The 8,377-nt window shown below is 36.4% G+C and overlaps 1 protein-coding gene across 1 annotated transcript in view; it reads right to left on the bottom strand.

Moving 5' to 3' along the window:
* Positions 1–8,377, bottom strand: part of osbpl6 (oxysterol binding protein-like 6) — a 792,463-nt gene that overhangs the window by 549,791 nt on the left and 234,295 nt on the right. The gene's annotated exons all lie outside the window — the stretch shown is intronic.

Genomic DNA, 8,377 nt, shown 5'->3' with positions numbered 1-8,377 from the left:
TCAGTGCCATTAATTAATGTTTTGGAATTTAAAAAAAACTACTGTGCATTTTTTTTAAAGCAGATAAGTTTAAGTTTGCTGTTTTCTCAAACAACATGACGACTAGAGACTTCCTGCTTTTACTGTGTTTGCTTTAAAAGTGACTTTTTATGGCTTTAGCGTCTTAATGCAGAGCATTTAGGAACATTAGGCTGTTTTCATGATTGCAATTCTAGACATTTATAGAAAATGTAAAAAAAAAAAAAAACATTGATACATTTGTCTGTGATTTTTCTATGTACTTTGTTTTGATAAGAATTGTCTAAATTTAGAAGCTCGTCAACTCTATAAGGCAAGCAATTTAAAAACTGACCATCTGATCGGAATCATGCTAAATGAATATAGTGTGATGTGAACTGGAATCACATCATATACGTTCGTTGCACAACAAATAAAGAATTGTGAGCATTTAATCACATATAAGAAATAAATCCCACCTTTAAAGTCGGTTTGCCTTTTTCTCTTTAGTCTGTACTTGGCTTACTACTGTGTAGTTTTACAAACAGCTGACACATTGTTTTCTGAAAAATGTGATTTTTAAAGTTTTACTGTAATGTGCTAACTGCATGAGATAACGATTCTCTGCGAGAATTTGACGTTTTATTTAATAATGTCTTGACTAAGAAAAAAAATTGAACAAGTTATTACAACTTAAGTTGTGTAAGGTTTGGTAATTTGTTTTACCCAGGCTTTACTGTCACAAACTGGTTGTGAAATGTGTTGACAGTGTACTTGTAATGTGAAAGTTCTGTCTAAAATTTGAAACAAGTTGTTGTAATAAACCTTTTAATAACTCTTTAATAACCCATCTCGTTCTTTTCAGTTTTCTTCCATCATTAAAAGATGATAAGAAATAAGGAAATTGCTAATGTGTACTGAAACATGAAACGATTTAAATATAAATGAACAGGAGGCAAACCCAGTGAGCATCACGTGAAACCTAGTTAGAAACTGGTTTTAGGGACCAGATGTGAATAAATGTTTATTGTGGTGTGTGCTGCCACCTTGTGGAGAGTCAGGGGATCTTTTTGTTTTCTTGATGAAACGAGTCATTTAATGTTTAAATTTATTTTGTGAAAGTCTGTGTTTAATTACAGCACTTCTACAAAATATTTAACACAGATTTTACCTGATGTTTTTTTTTGTTTTGCAAAATCCCTTTAAAATAGCTGGTGTTATGTTTTTTTTTTTCTGTTCATCAAATAATAAATGTTCCCTGTATGTATATTCACAAAAGATTTGACCTCCCCAAATTCATGCAACAGCTAGTTGTTTCATATGAAGTTAATAATTTATCACATGTACTGTACATCTTTGCAAAAACTGAACTCATCATCTTTTTATAGAACATATTGTATTTAACATGTAGTTTTTCATGATCCATAAAGTCACATTAAGTGCCACACATTCACTATTAATTAGAAATACTTTCTAACTAATTAAAAAAAATGCACCCAAACATGACTGAAACGTGAAATATTTTCTCTCCCCATATCCCTGGAAGTGATCTGTCCATTCACAGGAAGGAGGAATAGATACACAATGGCAGGTCCAGAACCACGTTAAGATTGAAATAATATAAAATTAAAACTATTCAATTTCAACAATTCATTTAAGGATACGAGGTCAATTTGTCCTCCAGTAGTCTAAGCCTATAGCAGCTTAACAAGCCAACCCTAACTATAGGATTTATCAAAAAGGAAAGTCTTAAACTGCACAATGTGTCAGCCTTACAGAGAGAAACTGGAAGTTGTTTCCACAAGAGAGGAGCCTGATAACTGAATGATCTTCCTCCCATTCTGCTTATGGAAACTCTAGGAACCACAAGTAAACCTGCAGTCTGAGAGCAAAGTGCTCTGTTAGGAACATATGTAGCCTCCCTTATTGTTTGTTTGATCCATTCTCTTGCACAGCAAGGACCAGATGACTCGGTGTCTCAAGATTTTTCTGCATCCTGCATTAAGTTAGTAAATATCTGCCTTCTACTTGGAGTGATGTAACCCGACAGCAGATCCAATATAAAGCACGGGACTTCATAAAATGACCCTTAAACAAATGATCAAAGTTCATGCTCAATAATTTAGGTAGAAAATCCAACAAAGTTCATTCAGGTCACCTCAGATGACCTGACTGAACTTTGTTGCATGAAACAGATTCTTTAGGAGAATAACGACTATCTTACCATTGTTCATTATTGAACTGTCCCTTCATTGTCCATTTTTAAAACCCGTCTGAAAACTTATCTCTACTCATTGGTTTTCAACCCAACTGAGACTTGATTTTACTTTTTTTTTAATTATTATTATATTGACTTTTAGCTGTTTAACTCATCGTGTTATTGTGTTTTGAATTGTATTTTTAATTCATTGGTGTGTGCTTAGTTTTGTCACTTTATTTTTTGCTTTCTTCTATCTTATTTATTACTGATGTTCAGCACTTTGTTTCAGCTGTGGCTGGTGTTAAAGCACTTTCTAAATAAAGTTGATGGCGCAGTTGTCACACGCAGGTGTCCATGTCAAGTTTCAATTTAACCAGTTTACTTGGAGTCCAGAAACATCTATGGATCAGTTCGTACTAAAAAGGCTGAACCTCGTGGGAACAATGGAAGCATTGAAATATGAGCAGAATGTTGGAGATTTTGTTTTTCAGCATGAATACCTTCATGATGTTCACTACGGCACCACAATATTAGCAAATATACTTTCTGAAATACATGACCCCTCTCCTCGTTTGTCTCAATGATTGTTTTTGATTTTATATTATTATAGAGAGCATTAGATTTAATTATATTGGTTAAGTTTGCTTTGAATAAAATAAGTCATCTGTTTTTTGTAGTTCTTATTTAGGTTTATTTATTAGAAAAATAAAGTTTTGACTTGAACTTATGGATTTAGAGAAAAACTAGGTCCTGTATTAATGATTTGTTTGATCCAAAATTAACTGAGCCCCTACAGTTATTTTGACTAAATTGTCTTTTTATATTGATCTTATAACTGATGAGTACCTGATTAGTTAAAATATTTTTCGAATCATTCAGTTTGTAATTTTAATGACTTGAAAACGCAGAATGCAGCTTCAAAACATTTAAGGTGTTTTTTTTTTCCTTATGGGTTTTTTGTTACGTTTTATAACTCAGCAGCTACTTGTTCTCATAGAGGGGTCTTGGGATCAGAAACACTTGTTAACTAAACCAGACAGCAATGAGACTAGTTCAAATGCCTCGTTGTTTAAAAATTCACAAACAAGTTAACTTTATGCCTGTTTTCCTTTTCCTGTTGTTTTTCCCCCAGCACAGAATCGGAGTGCCCAGCAGGTGGAGATACATCCCAACACAATGAAGTGACTGCTTAGTGTTCAGCCATCCTCAGATTAAGGAACAACTGAATGTATGGATACACAACTGTCTACTTTTAAGATTAGGCTTAATTCTTTTTTTTATTTTTATAAACCCTAGGTATGATTGGCTTGGGTTTCCTGAGCTATCCTTATGCTGCTATAGGCTTAGACTGCTGGAGGACAAACTGACCACATTTCTTCACTCGGCTCTCTTTACTAACTGTACCTGTTTTATATTTGTGACTTTTTCTATCCTTAACATGTGCTTTTTATCTTTCTTCCAATAGTAGGTACACCTGTACCTACATCTGGACCTGACGTTCTGTGTTCATTTGTTTCTCCTTCCTGTTCCTCTCAAACCCAGCCGGTCAAAGCAGATGGCCGTTTGTCCTGAGCCTGGTTCTGCTGGAGGTTTCTTCCTGTTAAAAGGGAGTTTTTCCTTTCCACTGTTGCCTTTGTGCTCGCTCAGGATGGGAGACTGTGATGAAGTGAAAATTCAACGAGTCTTCTGGCTTCTTTCTTTAGAAAGATAATTTTACTAATTGACTTTTATTTGTATATGAGTGTTTTTGTTCAGTGCCCCGAGACAACTTCTGTAGTGATGTGGTTGCTTTATAAATAAACTGAATTGAAAACTGATTTGAATGATTAGCAGCTCAGGTGTGAAAGGAGAGCAGGACGTTAGAAAAAAAAATAAAAACAGGATGAAGTCATTTTAAATTTAATGCAGATTAAATGACCCAACAATTTAAGACTTTACGTAACTTCTTAAACAATGGTATTTAAAATAAGTGCAAAAACACAAAAGCAACATCAACCACAGACCAACAATGTCATCATTTATACCGTGGACAACAGTTTGGGAGAAATAACCCATTCATTTCTGTGTTTTCTGTGCAAGTGTTCCTGCCTAAACTCCAGAGGGCGGCACTCGGGAGCTCTGTGATGTTGCCTAACTAGGGCAGCGGTGATTGGCTGCTGATCACAGAGTAGAGAATTGTAAATGTTGAAATGTAGGTCACAGCATTGGCAAAAACCACCTTTTTTAATTTCATATTTACAACACTTGAAACACTCGTAGATTTGACATCACAGGGTGAGACAGAGTTTGATAAAGATTTGACTATTTCCCCACCACATGCAAACCATTAATTTTAGTTGTTTGATTAATTATTTCCCCGGGCAAACAGCTTCTTCGTATTAATTATTCATTCTATAATGATATTAATGTAAATTTAACTACGCTTTGCCTTTAATAAATGCATGGCATTTGGAAAGATCCTCATTTTCTGCCTGCTGCAGACACAATAGTGCCCCTTTGTTAAAAACGAACTCAGTACGATGAGAAATTTCATTTTAAACATCTCCGAGCTCTACATTATGAGCAAAATGAGGCAGAGCTTAATTGGGAAAGAAGCGCAAGAGAAATGAAAATGGGCAACGTTCAGATGTAGTTGGATGTGTCGCAGTTTTGCCTCTAAACAAATGAGCAGGATAATAATGTGGAGCGGATCTGCTGACAGGCGGCCTTCTCCAGCTGTTCCCATAATTCGACAGGTATTATCTTTGCCCCTAAGCATTTTGCACAGGCAACCTGGCACTTAATTAGGCAGGGATTAAGGCCAAACAGCCTCATTTACGTGGATCGTATCATAAGCAGAGACCGGCTACCCTGTCTCCTTCAGGGGGCATATGGGGGTAAATGTGAAAATTGCTGAGGCTGCTGAAATGAAGCAGCTTCGGGCCCATGAGTCCAGATCTCTCAACAATGAAGAGTCTCTCCCCCTGCTGAGGAGGTGGTGTTTCTGAGCACACGCTTTAACCCCCTCAAATCCAAGGAGACGGAGATAAAACAGCTTGATTTACATTTAATTCAGATTATGTAAATACATTGGTTGGGTCCCAAATCAAACGCAGGACACAATGTACGCTGCCTGCAGAACCCTGCAAAGATGGCCTCTATTGTCATTTAAATGAGGGGGCATCACATTTTTCTTTTATGCACGGGAAGGACATTTAATTGGACTCTTTATGAGAGATGTTCCTTCTACAAACACTGATAACTTCTTATTATTCTCGGTTGGCAAACTCCACACACTATCAAACAAACTGGGTCTGTTTGTTTTTGTGCTTGAATGGAGGGCAAATGGGCATTTGGTTCTGCCAGCGGGGATGTGCATTTATTTAATAGCATTATGAAGGTGTATCAGCTCAGATATCGCTAAGTATACAGGCGGAGGCAAATCCTCAGTGGGCACGTTCATCGAGTGATCTGCCAATCCCTCCCCCAGGCATCGTCTTCTCTGTGGTGCGTCTGGAGAAAGTAGGATGTCTCCTCCAGCAGTCTCTGCAGGCGTGAGCCCTAAAGAAAGGTTTTTACTGAACAGGAAGGTCTTACACTCCCACTCAGCCCTGCTTCCCATGTGAATTATCTTATTTCATTATCAATTTTTAATGTTGGCCTTTGAAAAGGTGGAATGTGCTGCTGGAACTAAGAGCTTGTTGTTTAGTCAGCATTTAGTGATGGCTGGAAGAATCTTTCAGAGCTTTTACTTTTCATTCATTCAACCTTTATGTATACAGGTTCATCCCACTGAGCGTCGAGGACTCATTTACAAGAGACGCCTGAATTTTTTTAGCAAAGCGATGACAATAGTGGACAAGAAGGACAACAATAGACAATCATAAAAGATGCGTACAAATTTAAAAAATTTTGTTAACAAGTTAAAATAAAATGGCAACCAAAAGAACAATCAAAAGGAAAAATGGCAACAACAAAAAAAAAGCAGCTAGCATGTAAGGTGGTGTAGAAAACTAAAAACAGGAACATGTCTGCATTGGTTCTTGCAAAGAACTTAACAGATGTTTAAAGCCACTTGAGAGGTCAAGGTTGATAGTTTCAGATCTTTTTGCAAGATATTCCAGGAAACAGGAGCAGAGTAGGAGAAGGCCCTTTTACCTAGTTCAGTCCTCACTGAGGGAACACTGCAGGTAATAATGTCCTGAGAGCGCACGCTGTAGCTGCACTCACGCAGAGACATGTAGGAGGAGATGTATGAAGGCAACAGACCAAGAAGTGATTTAAACATGAAAATGTACCAGTGGGAGAGTCTGCATGAAGTTAATGGTGTCCAGTTAACCAGTGAATACAGGGTGCAGTGGTGAGTACAGTAGTTACAGCCAGTTATGAATCTTAGTGCACCATGATAGACAACATCCAACATCTGCAGAGTGTTTGTAGGAGACTCCATGTAAATAATGTCACTGTAGTCAATGGAAGGAAGGAAAGTCACAGTTACAAGGTGTTTCCTAGCATTCAGAGTTAGACTAGATCTATTTCTGAAAAAGAAACCTAGTTTAACTTTGTTTTTTTACTTGATTTTCCACATGAAGCTTAAAAGAGATGCGAGTCAACCAAGATACCCATATATTTATAGGAATCAACAAACTCAATAGGGATACCATTTGAAGATAAAATCAAAGGAAGAACTGCTGGGACCGAATTCCTGTTTGAAAAAAGCATCCCTTTGGTTTTGATGGCGTTTAGGACAAGTTTGAGATGGAACAAATCTGACTGGATGATGTCAAAGGTGGATTGCAAAAGCTGGAAAACCTTAGCAACTGTTTTATCTCAACAATAAACTGTGTCATCAGCATAGAAATGTAAGGATAAATCAGGGATGCTCTGACCTACATTACCTATGTAGATTATAAAGAGGGTGGGTCCTAAGACTGAGCCTTGTGGTACACCATTGTTGACTGTTAAATAACTGGAGGAAATACCATTATGTTGAACACATTGCCTCCGATCTGAAAGATAGTTAGAGAACCAACCAATGGTGTGATCTGAGAAACCAATTTCTGAGAGTTTATGACACAAGATGTTATGATCCACAGTGTCAAACCACTTTAGACAGGTCTAAGAAAAGTGCAGCACAATAATCCTTAGCATCCAGTGCTTCAACAATGTCATTAAGAACCTTCAGTAAAGTAGTCGCGCTCTGTATTAAAGTGAAAGAAGAAAGAAAGCATTGATTAGTTTCTAAAATGCTTTTTTAATGAATAAAATTATCAGTAACAATGTGACTCCATTGTATTGATGTATAGTAAAACATAATTTTATATATTTTTTTTATAATGTTCTGTGTTTAGGGTGAGTTTCGAGATTTAAAAAGACTTTTTGGCTAACTCAGGTGCAATCACAGTGACAGCCATATCGCCTAATGTCAACAGATGAAAGGTGGATGATAATGTTTATGACTACTGGCATGTATTTGTGTGCGCGAGTGTTGGGTTATTTCTTGGCAAAATATCTCATCAACCATTGGATGAATTTTAATGACTCTCAGAAAGTGATCACTGGAAGTGCTTTTAATTAACTTTTAAAGACGAGACAATTTAAGCTGCATGGCCTTTGCAGCTAACTGAACTTATCAAATGCATAAATGACTATAACTCTGTCTATTTTACAGATTGTGGACTAAAATTTGGTGAGGTAGTAGCTGGGAGTTATCCCCATCACTTAGTTCAAGTGCTAACAAATTGTGCAAGATCTCACAATAATTTGTGACATTACATATATTACTATTATTTTCAAGGATTTACAAAATGGCTTTAACTTTTACAACATTATGGTTATGTAGGCCTTGAAATAATTTTACCTTTAACTTGTTGTGCTTTGGATTTAAAAAAAATTTTACGTATAGCTGTTAAATGTTTTTCTGAGTTTATGTTCTTGTAAATTTAGTCATGTTATTCAATTTCAGTGCATCTTTTGTTTCAGCTTCTTGCCTCCAGCTCTTTGTGTCCTGCATTTGGGCACTATTCAGCCATTCACTCATGACAGTAAAGTCTGTTATTGTGTAGCATCAAAATAGACTTGTAAACTAAAATGAGTAAAGCTAAATTAAGTAATAAAACAAAATTTCTGTGTGGGATTGCGTATGAAGCAGCATTTGTTTCTTTACACAACCATGGGGAGGTCATTTCCTATCTTTCTGAA

The sequence above is a fragment of the Nematolebias whitei genome, chromosome 13, assembly GCF_014905685.2.
Source record: "Nematolebias whitei isolate Nwh7 chromosome 13, NemWhi1, whole genome shotgun sequence".
Lineage (NCBI taxonomy): Eukaryota > Metazoa > Chordata > Actinopteri > Cyprinodontiformes > Rivulidae > Nematolebias > Nematolebias whitei.
The sequence above is the reverse complement of the archived record's forward strand: the minus strand, read 5'-3'. Positions and strand labels throughout refer to the sequence as shown.